The following is an 18,131-nucleotide window of genomic DNA, read 5'->3' on the forward strand; positions in this document are numbered from 1 at the left end:
CTGAAAGATGGGAAGAAGTACATAATTATGAAGTTCTTATTGTTTGTTCATTATACAAAGGCTTTTGCTTGATAGAGCAAATTGCCATTGGAAAGGCTCTTTCAGCAAGATGCCTCACATCATTTCAGGAAAATCATTTAAGATTACTTGAAAGATATTACAATAGAGATAACCTTACTCATGAATTTTTCATCATAAGCAAGTGAGGCATAAAATAGGGCCATGAATGCTTGCTAAAGGGTTCAGTGTTGTGATAGACAAATTCTAGCACAGTGACCAAACTGAAGAAAGAATCCCTGGGAATGTTGAGGTCTTTCATGTGCTCCTGTTTTGAGCATTCTGTTTTGCTGGTTCTGACACAGCTTGGAATTTTGAAAATCTCCTAGGAGAAATATACACCAAGTTTGTCTTGATCATTCATAGAGGAGAAGTGTATTTAATGAATGAAGAATGTATATTGCCTAGATTATGACTTGCATTTGAGAACAACCATTAGATCTCATCCATGCAACACACACGCACACGCACACACACACAGAGCTAGGACATTCAATATCAATGGGCACTGAATTCACCTAGAATTAAACAAGGTAGAAGAACAACCTAGAATGTCTATGGAAAATGGCAAATCTCCGTTCATGACACACCAGGAAAAAATACCCACATTCCAATGGTGTTAGTATATAGTTGTGGGACACAGAATGCAATGCTCTCTGAAGAAATGAAAATGAATACCCTTCGAGGATGATGTAGATGTTCATAGTTTTAGTGAATGAGTTGCCACTTACAAAAAAAAAAACTTTGAAGAATAGGAATGAAAGGAAAAGTATAATCAAAAGAAAATAAAGTTTTGTCACTGGAAAAGGACAAGGGACTTCACGTAGACTTTCTAAGTGTTCTGCTGATATTCTTGGAGTGTTAGGAGAAAATGAAAAAGGTTGTCAGTAAATTAGGTTAATTCCCCATAGTAAAGGTGTGGATATGGATAGAAGAACTTCAATAGAAAAGGCAGGTTTTGGTATGTTGTGACCCATATCATTAGAGGTAGCTTTCAGCTCATTTAGATGAAAAAAATATCCATTTGAGTACTGAATATTTTGTCCCAGATTTATTTGGGACATTCCACTTCTCTTTATCTCATTCCCAATCATTAGACTATAAACTCTTTGGGAGAAGAGACGATGTACTTTCGTCATTCTATCCCTATTGTCAAGCACATAGTAGTAAGTGTTTAAAAAATGTTTTCCCACCTAAATTGAGGTAACATGGTATACTGGATAATGCCCTGAATCTGGAATCAGGATGAACCAAGTTCACATCCTTCAAATTGTACATTTACTAGCTGTATGATCCTGGTTAAGCCATTTAATTTCTCTGAGCCTCAGTTTCCTCATCCTCATCTGAGGGGGCTAGACTCAGTGGCCCCTAAATTTTCTTCCAATTACAAATCTATGCTCCTATGAAATTTTTGTATGACTTCTCTCCTCACCCCCCACTAAATACATTGCACTTCTTTGCACAATGTGATATGCTTCATTTCTAACTCACTGAGAATATCTTGGTGACCACTGAATGATTTCTAAAAAGCCAAACTTGTCAAAGGATCACAAAATCTCAGAGTTGGAAGGAACTTCAGAGAGTGTCTAGTCTACCACACATCTTAGCAAAAATTCCTTTTACAACAAACCTAAATTCATATCTTTGGAAATTCCATCTATTTCTCCTGGTTATGCCTTTTGTGATGAGACAGATTAAGACTAATCCTTCTTCTATGATAACTGTCATATCTACTTCCCCATACTTTCCCTTTCCTTATATTATCTTTTCCATGGTAAACTAATAGTTTCAACTGATCATCATAAGGTATGAATTTGGGGCACTTCATCATTCTAGTTGCAATTCCTCCCCCCACCAATTTTTCAATGTTTTTTTCTGTTTTTTTGGAGGGCAATTGGGGTTAAGTGACTTGCCCAATGCCACCTAGCTACCCCTCAATGTTCTTTCTGAAATATGGTATCAGTAATTGGACATACTACTGCAGATATAGTCTGATCAGGACCATGTACAAAGGGACCATAGCAAAATTCTTGATACCGCTCCTTTCAATGCAGTGTAAGATTGTATTCAATTGACGGACTGCCATATTACACTGTTGACTCATATATACCTTGCTATCCACTAAAAGTTTCCTTTAAGTCCCAGTTAAAATTCTACCTTGCACAAGAAACCTTTTCTAATCCCTCTTAATTTTAGTATTTTCTCTGTCATTTCAATTTTCATTATATATACACGTCACACATGATATGCATGTCATATATGAATTCATCATGTATATGTCTTTTCCCACATAGTTGTTCATATGTTGCCTCCCTCATTTTATTGTGAACTCCTCAAGGACAGAGGCTCTTTTGATTTTCTTTATATCCCCAGCACTTAGCACAGTGCCCGACGCATAATAAGCATTTGAAATCCTTATTGACTGATTAAATAAAAGCCCTGAACATTTCTCTGCAGTGATGAGCTTTTATCTACAGACAGCTATCAATCAAAAGATTGGTAGGCATATGCAGATGAAATTCTATCACAACTACCTTAAAGGAGTCAGTCAAACTATTTTATTATCCTGAGGTTTTGTTAGGTTAAATTTTACTTAAAATAAGTGAGTTGCTACCTGTGGTTTGGAATTATTTTTATTGTGGAGCAATTTCTGTTGTACTGTATTTGCTGTGATAGGATTTGCCATGTATAAATAGAGCCAATATTCAGGCAAAGCCTGGGCTGAGACAGATACCATTTTATGACCGAACACATCTGGATGCTGAAATAAAATCCTAGCTACTGTGAAAAGCCAGAAACCAAAGGAATGGTGCTGGAAATGGTCCAGAGGAAACAAACTAGAATGATCTAGGGGATAGACTAAAACAAATAGGTATTTTTTATTGTAGAAGAACAATGGAATAGAGAGGATATGATAGGCATTATGAAGGACATATGTAGGGCAAGTATGGACATGATCACTAAACATTGAAATCTTCAAGTTTGGCTGCTATTGAAGCCTGAGAAATACTTTCAGAGCAGTCATGAATAAGTCCTCTCAAAATTGAGCACTTATGGAGCTTGTTAGTTTAATAGGAAGGTGTGTGCTGAAAGTATAACTATATTAAGAAGGGATTCAATAAATCATGGGTGATACATCTGTAACAGATTGCTAAGTGAAATCAGAGTTGTTTGGGGGTTCATTCCTAATCATTGGAACCTAAGTACATCCTCTGGGTGGCACTCTAAGAAATGGAATACTGAGCTAGAAGAGGGCCACTGGTCTGATGCAAAGTGGTATTGCTTGTATCCTTATGTCCTCATATGCTCATCTCCCCTTTCTTTAAAAAAAAAAAGCCCTGGGAAAATATTACAAATTTACTTGGAAACGTATCCAAGAGAGTAACAGGCCACAAGAGGCCATAATTTGTATTCATTTATAAGTATTTAGGTTTTTTTGCCTTATATCATGATGTCAGGTATAAAAAACAATTAAGGAAAAAATCAAAGCCAAAACAAATAATTCTTTAAAAAAAACCTTTTTATTTTTGGTTTGATATTTGAAGGTCTGTTGGAACAGAACTTTTTTTTTTGCTTTATTGGAGGGGGGGATGCAGGGCAATTAGGGTTGTGACTTGCCCAAGGTCACATGGCTAGTAAGTGTTAAGTGTCTGAGGTCACATTTGTACTCAGGTCCTCCTGTATAATAGTGCTGGTGCTCTATTCACTGCGCCACCTAGCCACCCCAGGAACAGAACTCTTTAGTTTATACAGAAAGGCCAGATAAAATTAGATGTATATAGAATAGAGGGCAAGGGAACCTATTTAGCTACCTGGATAAATGAAGTAACAACATCTTCCTAGACTTGGTCAAACAGTTTTTACTTTTACTTCACAGTGTTGGTGGTGATTTATATCAAGCATACATCTCACAGTGAACTGAATTGTTTGCATAGTGATGCCCCCTTAGTCTTCCTAGCAAGGCAGCATGATAGAGTCAAAAAAGATCCCTGAAACTTTTGTTAGCTCTTGAATAAAAGAACTAGGTTAGAATCCTGGCTTCACCACTTAAAAAGCTGTGTGATTATAGACAAGCAATCTCCTCTCTCAGAGGCTTAAGTCAGCTATAAAGTGGGCATAATAATATTTATAGCACCTATGTCACAGGGTTGTTATGAGGAAAGCACTTTGTAAATCATAAAGGGTTATATAAATGAGTTATTGTTGGAGTTGTTTTTATGCTTTCACAAGTTGTATCTTTCACAAATTGCATGAACTCTTTGAGACTCTTAAATTCTTACTCTTCAGTCTCCAAGTGTTTGCCCAATGTACTTAGAACAATTTCCCTGCGATCTTGTCCATGATATATTTCTCTTCCTTCTTAGAGTCACTCAATTCATTGTCAACTTGCCAGCTAATTTCTTATCCAGATTTCCTCTATAAAATTTTTAAAGGAAAATAACTATTGATTACATGTTTGTCTGTTTTATTTCTCTTTAAGATTATAAGCAACTTGAAGTCAGGGATCATATTCTTATTTTGCTATATATCTCAAGCTTCCACTTTACAGTGATGTACTATGTACAAAGGGAAAAAAAGTCTGAATGATTATCGCTGTTCAAAACCTGAACCTCGGTGTCAGGAGGTAATAAGTTCCCTATTAATGGTACTACTTCGGGAGTTGTTGCATTACCACGTGTTTGGGATGAGATAACTGGATTCTGTCATTTGAAGAAAGTTTGGACAAGATAATATCTGATTCTAAGATTCTAGCATTCTGGAGGGGGTGCTCAAGAGAGATGCATAATGTAGATGAAAGAACAGTGGATTTGGATTCAAATCCTGGCTTTAACATTTACTAGTTAGATAAATTTAAGCAACTTCTTTCTTGGCCTTAGTTTCTTCCTCTTCAAAATGAGTGGTTTGAATTAGATGATCTTTAAGGTATCTTCTACTATTTAGTGCCCCGAGGGTGGAATTTCTTAAAAAGATACTCTGTTATTTTAAAGTATTTCATATTGCTTGTTCACATAGTCTCTTTTTCTGTGTATGTTCATGCATAAGAAAAAGAAAAGAGAGAGAGAGAGAGAGAGGTGGGGGGAGAGAGAGGTGGGGGGAGAGAGATCAAATATCACTGTAAATTCTCAAGTTATTTTCAGTAAGCCAACAAGCAGTTAAGTACTGATTGAATCCACCAGTTATATAACACGTTCTCAACATTATCTTCCTCCATTTATATTTAGATAATATTTACTCTCTGAAAAGTTTACTTATATCCCATATATGAAAAGAGACAGAGCAATACTAGGATTAGTAATAAGACTTGTGATTTCAATGGGCATTGTAGTTACTGTTACTATATTGGTACAACCCAGTAATAAACACTGAATATTCTTCCAGATATTTAAATTTTTCCATATATCTTTAAGAAGCATTTTGAAGGGGAGGTTAGTTAGGTGGTGCAGTGAATAGAGCACTGGCCCTGGAGTCAGGAGGACCTGAGTTCAAATCCGACCTCAGATACTTGATACATTTACTAGCCATGTGACTTTGGGCAAGTCACTTAACCCCAATTGCCCTCCAAAAAGCAAAAAAAAAAATAAAAAAGAAGCATTTTGTAAATAAAATTATGCAGTATTAATGTGTATTGGTAGATTGAATCAAATACACATTTAGTTCATTAATCCTCCTTTTCATATCTTGTTAATGTTTGTTTTTGTGAATAAGCTTTTTCTTTTAAAAACTACTTTAGCAGCATCCAAGAAATTCTAGTATATTGTCTCATTATTACAATTTTTCCATTTTAATCATTAATGTTTATATGATTTATTTCTTGACCTTTTTTTTTTAGCATTTTGTCATTAGTTCTCTTTTTAGTTCTCTATCTTTTGCTCATGCACCATGAATTACTATCTTTATGGTAATATGGTTTATAAAGGATGTGCTTGGTATTCTTTACATTTATTTGCAATTTCTCTGTGCCACTTGCCAATGTGAAATTTACATATACTTTAGATGTCCACCTCTAAATTCTTCAACAACTTGATTGATTCTAGTATTTCCCCTTTTATCCTATTAGATTTTTCCAATTCTGAAAATAACATGAATGTCTCTTATATTTGTGTTACTATGTCTTTTGACATTAATTTTTCCTATGTATGTTTACAATTTATGCCATTTAGAACATGCAATTTAATATTAATATTTGTTCATTGACTGATTCCTTTAAGCACAATGTGATTTTCTTTCTTGTGTGAAATTTCATTTTTGCTTTGTCTGATAGCATGATCATCGCTCCTGTTTTTTCCATTCAACTGTTGCATAGTAAACTTTGTTCTAGCTTCTCATTTTTATTCTATCCCTTGGCCTTTTAGATGTGTTTCTTGTGAGTAATTGATTACAAGTAGAGTTTTGTTTTCTTATTAAATCTGTCCCTCTCAGTTCAGATTGCTTGATCCATTCACATTGAAAGTTAAGAGAGTTAGCTTTGCATTTTTTACATTTGTGGTTCTGGTATTGCTTTGTAAGAAATTAGCATTTTGCTGGAGAGGATGTGGACAAATTGAAACACTAATGCATTGTTGGAGTTGTGAACTTATTCAACCCTTCTGGAGAGCAATCTGGAATTGTGCTCAAAAGGCTGTAAATAATTTCATACCCTTTAACCCAGCTATACCACTTCTAGGGTTGTATCCCAAAGAGATCATAGAAGTGGGAGGAAGACCCATATGTACAAAAATATTTATAGCAGCTCTTTTTGTGGTGGCAAAGAGCTAGAAATTAAGGGGATGACCATCAATTGGGGAATGGCTAAACAAGTTGTGGTATATGAATGCAATGGAATATTATTGTGCTATAAGAAATGAGGAACAGATGGACTTCATATTTACCTGGAGGGGCTTATACAAAATGATGCTGAGGGAGAAGAGAAGAACCAGGATAACTTTGTACACCATTACAGACACAATGGATGTGTGGTGACCAACTTTGATAGACTGTACTCTTCTCAGCAGTGCAGGGTTATAAGTCAACTCTGAAAGACTCATGATGGAGAGAGATGTCTACATTCAGAGAAAGAACTAGAAAGAACAGAGTTTGAATGCAGATTGAAGTAAACTACCTTCTCTCTGTCTTTCTTGTTTGGTTTTGTTTCCTCTTTCCCCTTGTTCATTCCATCCGATACAGTCCTTCTTTATAACCTGACTAATGTCTAATGGGAAACTTTCTGCTGATCCTATTGTATGCCACCATGGTGGGAGGAGGGGAAGGAGGAGGAGAAAATTTGAAACTCAAAGAATTGTGGAATTGAATCATGTAAACTAAAAGTAAATGAACAAATTAATAAAGACCAAAAAAATTTAAAAAAGAAATTAGCATTTTGTTGTTCCCTTTACTATTTCATGTCAATACAATCTATTTTGATGTAATATAGTTGCCAGAGTCTTCCCCTTCCCCAATCCCTGTTACCATTGGTCAACCTCTTCCTTAATTTAAAAGTTTTACTTAATTCTTTATTTTTCTTTCCTTTTTCTTTTATCCCCCACTTTCTTTTATTTATTTAGGTGAAATAGTGGATAGAGTGTTGGTTCTGAAGTCAGGAAGACCTGAATTCAAACCTGACCTTAGATGCTTGCTGTGTGACCTTGGGTAAGTCTCTTAACCCTGTTTGCCTCAGTTTCTTCATCTGTAAAATGAGTTGGAGAAGGAAATGTCAAACCCCTCCAGTACTTTTGCCAAGAAAACTCCAAATAGGGTCACAAACAGTTAGATATGACTGAAAAACTGTCAGAACAATTCCCCTACCTTTTCTCCTTTTTTTTTCCTTCTCAGGTGTTTAATTTAAAATTCATCCACCTCTTTTCTTCTCCAACTTTTGTTTATTAGTTCTTCTTTGTCTTTTCATTAGGAGAGTATATTTACCTTGTTCTCCTCATTAATTCTTTCACCTTTCTGTCAATTCTGAACTTTTATTCTTTGATTCATGGTCTACAAAACCCCTTCTATTTTTCTTCTATTTCTTCATATTCCTTATGGAGTTAAAATTTCTGAAGAATCAAATTTGAGCTCCCTTGTCCAACCAATTGCTACATTATTGTCTTTATAATTTTTGCCCTATTATCCCTTTTTCTACTGGTTCATATTCATGGAAATATCAGTTCATGAGGGAATTATTGAGCATGCAAGCATTTTCCTCCAAAAGAAACCTGTGTCTAAAATTGCATAGTCCAATTCTATCCTTTTCCCTCACCTACATCATCTGACTTCCATTTTGCTATGCAATCTCTCTCTGACTCCTTATCTTTCACTCTTCTGAATGTTATTTGCTCCCAGAAACTCATGTTTCTTTTCCCTTGAGGAAGAATGTCATATATATGGAGGCACATAACCTACAGATTTTTTTTTTGCACCAACTTTTTACTCCTTGGGCACTATATTGTTTCTCGTTACTGTTTTCAATATATTTGTATATGTAATGTCATTGTCTCCAAGTGTGTACATTATATGTGTGTATATATAATGTATTTATATACACTAACAAGAAAACAATATATTGGTCAAGAAGCACAAAAATATTAGTGTCCCCAAATCCCAGGAATACAAAAAAGCAATTTACCATTTTTTTGGTAATATTTGATTGAGTTGCCCCAGTACTCCATAACATCTATGCTGTTTTTATTATTTCAAACTTTTTTATTCTGAAAATATATAAAACATATCCAAATATATTAAGAATGTTAGATTTTTTGACGTAGAATCAGATGATTATTTCCCAATTAAAATATACTATTAATACAATACTGCAAAGAATCATTGGTGGAAAATATGGTGTTTTTGAGGGAAACAGGTTAAGGATGTCATGATTCTACCTAGCCTTAAATCCATTATCATTTCTTCTAAATATAATTGAATATAATTCCAAATTAAAGAATAGAGTTGAATCAATGCATCCTATTCACTAATAGGTAGCTAGGTGCTACAGTAGTTAAAGTCCTGGACCTGAATTAGGAAGACCTGAGTTCCAGTCCATACTCAGACACTTACTATCTGTGTGGCCCTGGGGAAATCATTTAACCTCTCCCTGTCTCAGTTTCTTCATCTGTAAAACAAGGATAAGAATAGCTTCTACATCACAGGGTTGATGAGGATCAAATAAAGTATTTTAAAAGCACTTAGCATAGTGCCTTAACTTCTCTACTTGATGTATATGAATGGCATCAAACTATAGTGATCTTCCAAAAATATATGAACATAATTCTTCTCTTTTGTAATCTTTCTTCATTGATATTTTCATTAGACTCAATAAGTTTACAGTTTTTAATGTATGCTAAAGAAAGAGAGAGAGATGGATGACTTTGAGGTTAAATCTGGAGATTGCATTGAACCAAACAGATAAAGTCAATACTTACAGATATTTGCATGTTCTCCAGACAAGACACACAAAGCCTAAATCTCTCAAGAAGAAAGCTGTGACTGAATATGGTAAGATATTCTGCCATCCTGAAATCAAAGCTCAATTGGAAAAAAATGGTGAAAGTAATTAACATCTATGTAATGCTAGTTTTAAAGTATACTCTCAGAACTGTAAAATGGATGATACTAGATTCAAAACATGAAATAATCAAGAGTCACAGAATATTAAATAAGCAGAGGACCTTTTACCCAAGGGCTGCTATAAAAAGATTAATGTTTCCTCATCAAAACAGAATAAGGGAATTGGCAGACATACTCTGAGCACATGATAAATAAGTTTAGAACCTATGGCAATATTTTTGAAACAAGCATATTCCAACAGCAATAGTAAACTGTGTTTCTCTAAGGTAACACAAAGTGGTTTACCTCCAGATAGAGCCCATGAAATGGCTAAGATCCAAGGATGAATAAAAAAAACCCACCTAACAACCCTCTACTGGCAACATTCATATGAAGTTTGTCAACAATATGTTGATCAAGGAGCATCATGCTTGTACGTGAGTCATGTAGATTTGTGTATGGAAACAGAGGTTTAATATGGCAATTTCAGATTAGCTCGTTACCATCATAAATTGTTAAGAGGTTGTCCTTAAGGAGTCTAGACTTAGCAAAAATAATCACAAAAGCTAGAAATTATGTAGTATTCAAAATTTTAGGGATCAATATAGAAGATGAAGTATTTATTAAGTGCTCACTATATTCCAGGCATTATACTAAATGTTTCAAATATAAAGAAAAAACAAGCAAGAGCATCTTTGCCCCTAAGAGCCTACATTTTAATGGAAGAGAACAAAACAGATGAAGGAATGTTAGAAGGTGGGGGTAAAGGGAAATATGGCATAGTATGGAGATGGCTGGGAAATGAGGTGAATGTGTGGAATTTTATAAAATAAGGTGAAAGCTCATCTATGAGACCCCATAGTAGTTCTAGGGACAAAGTATAAGTTTCCAGTGGAGATGATGGCTGGAATGGAAGTGCCATGGTCTGCAGATGGCCAGGAAAACTATGTAAAGAAATCTTAGAAGGTATACAACATATCACTACAAACTTAATAAAATAACATCTACAAAATCTCTAGAAAACATGACTTGGTGACTAGAATTATATATCAGAAGCTTGCTATCTGTCATGGACTGACATATGACAAATCTCCATTCTATAAATCCTGCTCTCAAAATACCCTTGAGAAATCAACCGGTGAGTTGGAACATTACCAAACATTGAATAATTTTCCATAATTTCCCAGATATAAAATCAATTCACAAAATTTCATGAATTACATTTCAATTAATTGCTGCCACCCTGAACACTCATAAATAACACCTAAATTGTGTAGAACAAAAAATACAGAGACCAAATAGAGGAAATTGAAATCATGTGGGACTAGGGGTAGGCAAATGTCATTCTCTTTGCTAATGGAGTTGTAACAAGGATCTTTTTTGTGAATATATAGTGGATGAGCTTTTAACCTAATTTTTTTCAACTACATAAAATAGAATCTAAAGGGCAGAGGGTGTGGACATTTTAGTCACTTTTCTGTATAATTCCAAATTATTTTCCTGAATTGTTATACTCATTCACGGATCTACCAGCAATGTCTATCTATCTTAGTACCACTCTCTAACATTTTTTGTTCCCATTTTTGGGTCATCTTAGACAATTTAATTAGAGAGAAACAAGAACTCAGAGTATTTTAAAGTTGAATTTTCCTTATTATTTAGTGATTTGGAGCATGCTTTCACATTGTGGTTGTTTGAATTTCTTTTGAGAATTGCTTGTTTATATACCTTGACTATATCTTTAAGGTGCAATGGAATAGCTTCTGGTCATAAAAATTTCTACAAGTTTCCCATATGTCTTGTATATCAGATACTTATCACAGATATTAAATACACAATTCCACCCCCCCCCCACTTCCATCCTGCTAGCTGTTGGTTTCTCTTCTTGTTTTACTTGTATTCATTTTTTTTTCATTTAAAAGTGTTTCAATTTCATATAATCCCAATTGCTTTCCATTTATTCTGTTTATCCATGGATGCACATAGTTGGTTTTGTGTTGTCTCTCCTATTAGAATGGGAGCTCCTTGAGAGCAGAGATCATACTTTCCCCTTTCTTTTCATCCCCAGTGCTAGCACAGTGTCTAGCACATAAATTCCTAATAAGTGCTTGTTGACTAGTTATATAGTTTATCTTTTATGATTACCTCTATCCCTTGTTTGCTTAGAACTTAGCCTCACCCATGACAATGGAAGGTATATATTATATTTCTCTCCTAATTTTTGTACAATCTTTAATATTCAGGTCACATATACATTTTGAATTTATTGTGGAATAGAGCATAAAGTGGCCTAATTTTTGCCAAACTGATTTCCAATTTCCCAGCAGTTTTTTAAAAATAGGGAATTCTTGGCAGGTGATTTTCTTTTATTTCTCAAATTACTAGATCAACACACTCAAGTATTTCTGGTTCTTCCTTGTCTAATCTGTCCTATTCATCTCTTTTTCTATTTTTTTGAGCCTGTACCAAGTGGTTTTGCTGATTATTGCTTTATAATATTTTGAGGCCCATAACTTCTCCATTCCTACCATTTTCTATCATATCCTCAATAAAATTTTACTTCCCCATCTCCCACTCAAATCACTCTTTTGTCTAAAAAAAAAGATCATAAATTTCAGAAGGAATTGTATGTGGAGAGTCAGGAAGCTAAAGCACCAGGAAGTTCTTGAAGACACATTTTGGTCAAAATTAGAACTTTTTGTAGGAAGTGACATGAACTGAATCTTAGTAGAAGCTAAGAATTTAAAGAGGTAAAGGTAGAGGTGGAGAGAATTTTCAGGTAAAGAGTGTAGCCTGTTGTAGCGGCAAGCACACTGGCATACACAGGATGGCTGCTAGCAAAGGTTCTTAGATCTGCTTCACTAGGAAAGATAGCTGTTTGGGGGATCAACAATCTTTTTAAAATTGCATTCATTAGTTCAGGGGAAAAGTCAGCACCCTGAACTTCAGAGAAAATGCAAACAGAGAAAATATAAGCAGAGAAATAGAGACCAACAGACAGGGCTCTGACTGTGTGAATCAAAGCAATATTGCTATACACTTTACATATATCCGTGGATCGAGAGAGTCTTTATATTTGAGCAGTCAGGGAGCTCTGAACATACAGCCACTCAGAATCTCAACCAGGGAATCACAAGATCCTTCTCATAAGCAAGCTCCCAAAGTAAAATATTAACTCAGAGTATGTGTACACTTTTCAGAGTCAGAAGGTATCACAACCCTCCTGATTCAGTGCCTAATTAGAAATTAGAAAAAGATGTGAAAGGTTTCCTACCGGTATGCTTCCCCTCAGCAAGCTTCCCTTAATGGGCTCCACATGAGCTCTATAAATGGGCAGGGAAGATTGCATATCCCATTAACATCACACTTGTACAAAGGCATGGAGGAATGAAGTATAATGCCATGTATAGGGAATGCCAAATGGACTAATTTGATCTGAACATTGAGTAAATGAGGGAGATTGAAATAAATAGGATAACTAAAGGTAGGTAAATGTAAGAAGCATCACAGTATATGGAAATGTCTGCTTTCTCTGGGGTCCAATGACTTAAGTTCCTAGTCTGCCTCTCATATTTGCTACTTGTGTCATTGAACAAGTTAATTAATGTCCCTGAGCCTTGGTTTCCTCATTTATACAATGAGCCAGTTGGCCTAGATGGCCTCTCAGATCCATTCCAGCTGTAGAGCTATGATCTTAGCCTTAAGTCTGAAAAATCAATGGTACAAATGTAGGATGGGGGGAGATGTGTCTGGACCAATAACTCATAAAATTCCTGGACATTTTAGTGTATTGCAAACGTAATACAAGCCTACATTGTGACACAGTATCTAACAAACAAACCCTCAAATGAATTTCATCTTCTAGATTGCATGTTACTAGAATCCTATTATCTAGAACTCTAGACTCTATGCTTAGTGTTGATTATCCTTCAAAGATATTTGATTCAATAGAGAAAAAATGCCTCCTTACAGCCTTCCCTGAAACAAGGTGTCTCCCATGTATGTATTAAACTAATATATGATTCCTTGAAAAATTTATCCACAAAGATAGCTTTGTTTGGCAATTCTTTAATTAGTAATTCCAAGTGAAACCAGTTAATTTCTTCTCATTAAAAATATTTGTCATTGTAATGAAAGATGTTTACAGTAGAGTCCAAGTGATAGAGGGAAGCCCTCTTGAAGGTGAAATCTTCTATATGCTCCAGCCTCTAGATGACATTGGACTAATTCCTTTATATCCTGCTATGTTTTGAACCCTTGTGAATGAGATTCTCAGACACTCAAAAGGTAGGGCACATTGTCCAATCCAAACAGCTAAGTAAATGAAGAATGACTATGGCTTAGATACACCTGTGAAGAATGATGTAGTAAGCAAACTAAGCCTTGCTGGTCAAACACAGTCTGCCACCTATTTCTGTAGAGCCCTCTGGTTAAGATCAGTTTCCTTTTCAACAGAAAAGGAGGTGATCTGGTCACATAGAGAGATGGAGGGAGAAATGATTTGTTTATTACTTGTGTACTACATTGGTGTTCATATATCAAAAAGTCTAGAGGAAATCTGTAAGCATATTGGTTAGGGATCTGTGGATGAGGGATGTGAGAAGAGAAGCATCTTTTTGTTCTGCCAAAGCAATTTAAAAACCAATGGAAAATAAATCTAGTGGGAGCTTGTATTCTCTTCTTTCAGTCAGTTGTGTAAGAAGAAAGATGTAGTTCACTGTGGGACATGGCTTCCAAAAGCCTGCCTATTCCCTAAATAAGCTCTCCTCAAAGATGATTTCACTGAGCATGTAGATTATTTTCATGAGATTTTGTTTAGATGGGAAAGGTTACAGAAAGTTGAGTAGATTTGGCATTGTCTTGGTTGCTTATTTTCATTTTGATATAATAATGGAATTTGAAGTTAGAAAGGACTTCATAAATCATGGAATCCAACGACCTCATTTTAAATTTGAAGAAATAGTTCAAGAGGGTGTGATCTGCCTTGGGTCACAATCATAATAAACATCAGAGCTGGGCTATAAATCCAAGTCCTCTGACCCTGGAACCAATGCTCTTTCTACTATATCACATATAATCCAAGATTTTTCTATTTCCTGTTTCAGATATCTTGTAAATCTACTACTAAGTGCTCTCACATCTATAGCATCAGAATATGAGAATATCCAACTTTTTGTGACTCCATTTACACTTTTCTTGGCAAAGATACTGAAGTGTTTTGACATTTCCTTCTCCATCTCATTTTATAGACGAGGAAACCAAAGCAAATATGTTAAGTGGCTTGCTCAGGGTCAGTCTGAAGCCATATTTGAACTCATGAAAATGAGTCTTCTAGACTCAAGGCCTGGCACTCTCTCCCATACCATGTAGCTGCCCTCTATGTACATCTGATCTAATCCACCTTTTTTTTATGTACACCTAGCATATCTAACCACTTTTCCAATGTTCCTTTTTCTGTCCTTTCTATCTTTTCTATAAGAATATCTTCAAATTTGATTTTAGAGGTCCAGTGTGGTATCTCTTCACCCTGAGGATAAAATAAAGTCTGTTACAAAAGTCTCTGCAGATCTTTTCTTTTTTTGTTTGTTGTTCTCTTTCCATCTTCAAAATGAAATGCTCTTGGGATTAGTTTGCGTACTTGGATTTCTCATCAAGAGTTCAATAAGCTGGGGGTGGCCAGGTGGGGTAGTGAGTAAGAGTGCTGGCCCTGGCATCGGGAGACCTGGGATCAGTTCTGGCCTCAGATACTTGGCACCCACACAAAATAACTGGCCGTGTAACCTTGAGCAAGTTACTTAACCCCAATTGCTTTAAAAAAAAGAGTTCAATAAGCTAGTTATAACATTTGTTACTTCTCTGTTTTATGAAATAACACTGTTCATAATCTTCCAGCATTCTCCTCAAGGTTTCACAAATGACTTCAGTCTTCTCTATTTAACTGCTTGGGAAGTAAATCAAAGATTTCTAAATAAGGTACTTTTTAGGCTCTTTTGGTCTCTGTTTTATGGTAGTTGATTTGTATAATTTAAATATCTCTACAAAATTTTTAATAGTTTGTATTTATATCCTTCTTTTGTGCATATTACATTTTTTCACTATCAATAATTTGTTTCAAAAGTTTGAGATTTAATGATTTTAATTCTACATGGTATTGTTTTCATTTTTATTTTTTCTTCTAGCTTTGTCCTAACTTTGTTCTTTGCTCTAATAAATCAGTGGTCTGACTGTACAGAATTCTGATTCAAGAATGACCCCCACATTAGTATTAAATCATATCCTGTCTTAAAGTATAATCAGTTAAATTTTGGTGATTTTTTTTACTTGTAATTTATATTACTTTATTCTTTCTTTCTTTAAAGAAAGTATTCATGATATATCTCTTTTAGGCTTCCATATAGTTTTTGGCCTCTCTTACTTATTTCTGATTCATACTTTCCAAACTATTTCTTCCCATTTTCATCTATACCCACATTTGAACTGATGTCACCAAGTATCAAAGTATACATTGCTTTTATTTGGCAAGTTTTTATCAAGATCCTTATAGATTTCTCTTCTTCTCTGAAACCAACAAATAAGCATTTAAATTCTTTCTATATTCCATGGATGTGCCAAGATCTTGTGAAACAAAGAAAGGCAAAAAATATTCCCTGTCTTTAAGGTACCTACTTAGTGTAAGCATCAGACTATAAGCACATCCATCTCTTTGTGACCCCATTTATAGTTTTGGCAAAAATACTGGAGTGGTTTGCCATTTCCTTCTCTAACTCATTTTACAGATGAAAATAATTACGTACAAGATGCATTCAGAGTAAATGTGCTGCAATCTTTTAGGAGAGGTCTCTAGCATCCTGGAGGACCAGTAAAAGCCTCCTGTAGAAGGTGGCATTTGAGGAAAGTCTGGAATTCTAAGAAGTGGAGGCAAAGAGGGAGAGTATAACCAATGTGAAGGTACTCCATTGGAGTGTCATGTGGGAGGACCAGTAACATGTTGGCATAGAAGCTGTAATTATTTTCATGGTGAGCCTTTCATAAATAATTATAAATACTGTATTATGAAATGATCAAACATCCCAGGAAGTAATATTTTATTGACTTTGGAAGCATAATAAAATGAATTCTACCAACTTTTAAATTTACCTTTCTAAGCATCTTCTAGCCATCTTTCCATTTAGTGACAATTTCCCTTTTACCTCTTGTTCATTTATGGCAATACATCAAAATTTTTATGATTCATTTCTTTCATTTAATTGCCCCCTTATTCACCATCAGACCCTTGTCTGATCCTTATCTCACATTTAAAATGTCAGCAACTAAGTTAATGTTTGTAGATAGCTTGAAAATTGTCTTATTGTTGCACCCTTTGGCTCCCACTCCATGCCACCATCATCACACAGAATGTATAGACACTTGTGGCCCTTAGCAAAATTCTGAAGTTATCAGGAGTTGTAAGAGTCTCACCTGGTACTCCTAGCAGGTGTTAGAATATTAACTGGAGTGTTCTCTCCTGGGGATGTACTCCAAGACCCATAAGGCTAAAACTTAGAGATATGAATCTGATCGCTGATCTCTGTTCTCCTCAACTTTTATGTACCATAGTTACCTATCCAACTGGCTCCAACTATGTAAGTTCCTGGAAAGGTAGCTAGAATTTTCTAGTACTTTATCAAACTTCTCCACAAAGTCCTATTTTGACTCCTCTTCTTGGCATGGAAATGAACTGAGCTTCTTGGAGTCTGTGCCAATGGAGCAAAAGCTCTGGTAGGTACTACCAGGTTACAACAGGTTTGAATGTAGTCCCAACATCAGATTATATGTTTTCTGAGAATCAACCTATTTGTTGCCAAGAGACTGAGATGGTCATCTGTGATAAAGTCTTTGGCCATGGCAACCCAGGAAACACGGAAGAAAAAATACAGAAAATGACCTTTAGTCCTGTTCATCCCCCTTCTGCTATTATAATGAAAGTGGTAGAATGAAAGAAAAGGGGGTACTAAACTTGCTAAGTCTTAGTCTCATCTGTAAAATAAATACATTAAAATTCTACTTAACTCCAAGGATACATTATAGCATAGAATAATAGAATAACAAATTTAGAGCTGGAAATGACCTTGGAGGTCATGTAGTCAAACTCTCCAGTTTCATAGCTGGGGAAACCAAGCTCCATAAGAGGTAAAGTCAATAGCTCAAGTTTAAAGAGGTGCTTAGGATTTGAACCTGGATCCTTAGATGCAAACTCCAGTGCTTTCCAAACTGTATCATGTATATTATGAGGGTCAAATGAAAAGAAGCATATAGAGTACTTTGCAAACCTTATGGTTTGCATTATAGCCCATAGAAACAGACTAGAAGAAACTTCTTGTTTTAAGAGGGGTGAGATATTGGTTATGCTTCCATTCATTACTGAGTTGACCATTTTAACTGAATAGAATCTAACAGTGTGGATATATTTAGATGATCATGTGGAGAAAAGAGATTACCGAGTACACTAGGAGTTGTGAAATATTCCAACCTGATTCTTTGCGTTGCTTTGTGTGTGGAAACCAGAATCAAAACAACATCTCATC

The 18,131-nt window shown here is 35.2% G+C and overlaps 1 long non-coding RNA gene across 2 annotated transcripts in view; it reads left to right on the forward strand.

Moving 5' to 3' along the window:
* LOC138152670 (uncharacterized) overlaps positions 1 to 18,131 on the forward strand; it is a 247,901-nt gene that overhangs the window by 5,285 nt on the left and 224,485 nt on the right. Inside the window, exon 1 of one of the 2 annotated variants that reach the window (XR_011166165.1) lies at positions 7,602 to 7,683. The exons of the other annotated variant lie outside the window; for it this stretch is intronic. This is a non-coding gene — a long non-coding RNA (uncharacterized lncRNA). Of the gene's footprint in view, positions 1 to 7,601; positions 7,684 to 18,131 lie in introns of those variants that run through there. 2 annotated transcript variants of the gene reach the window in all.

This window comes from Petaurus breviceps, unplaced genomic scaffold (genome assembly GCF_028583685.1).
Source record: "Petaurus breviceps papuanus isolate PSGF00001 unplaced genomic scaffold, PetGlider_PUasm1.0 151, whole genome shotgun sequence".
NCBI lineage: Eukaryota > Metazoa > Chordata > Mammalia > Diprotodontia > Petauridae > Petaurus > Petaurus breviceps.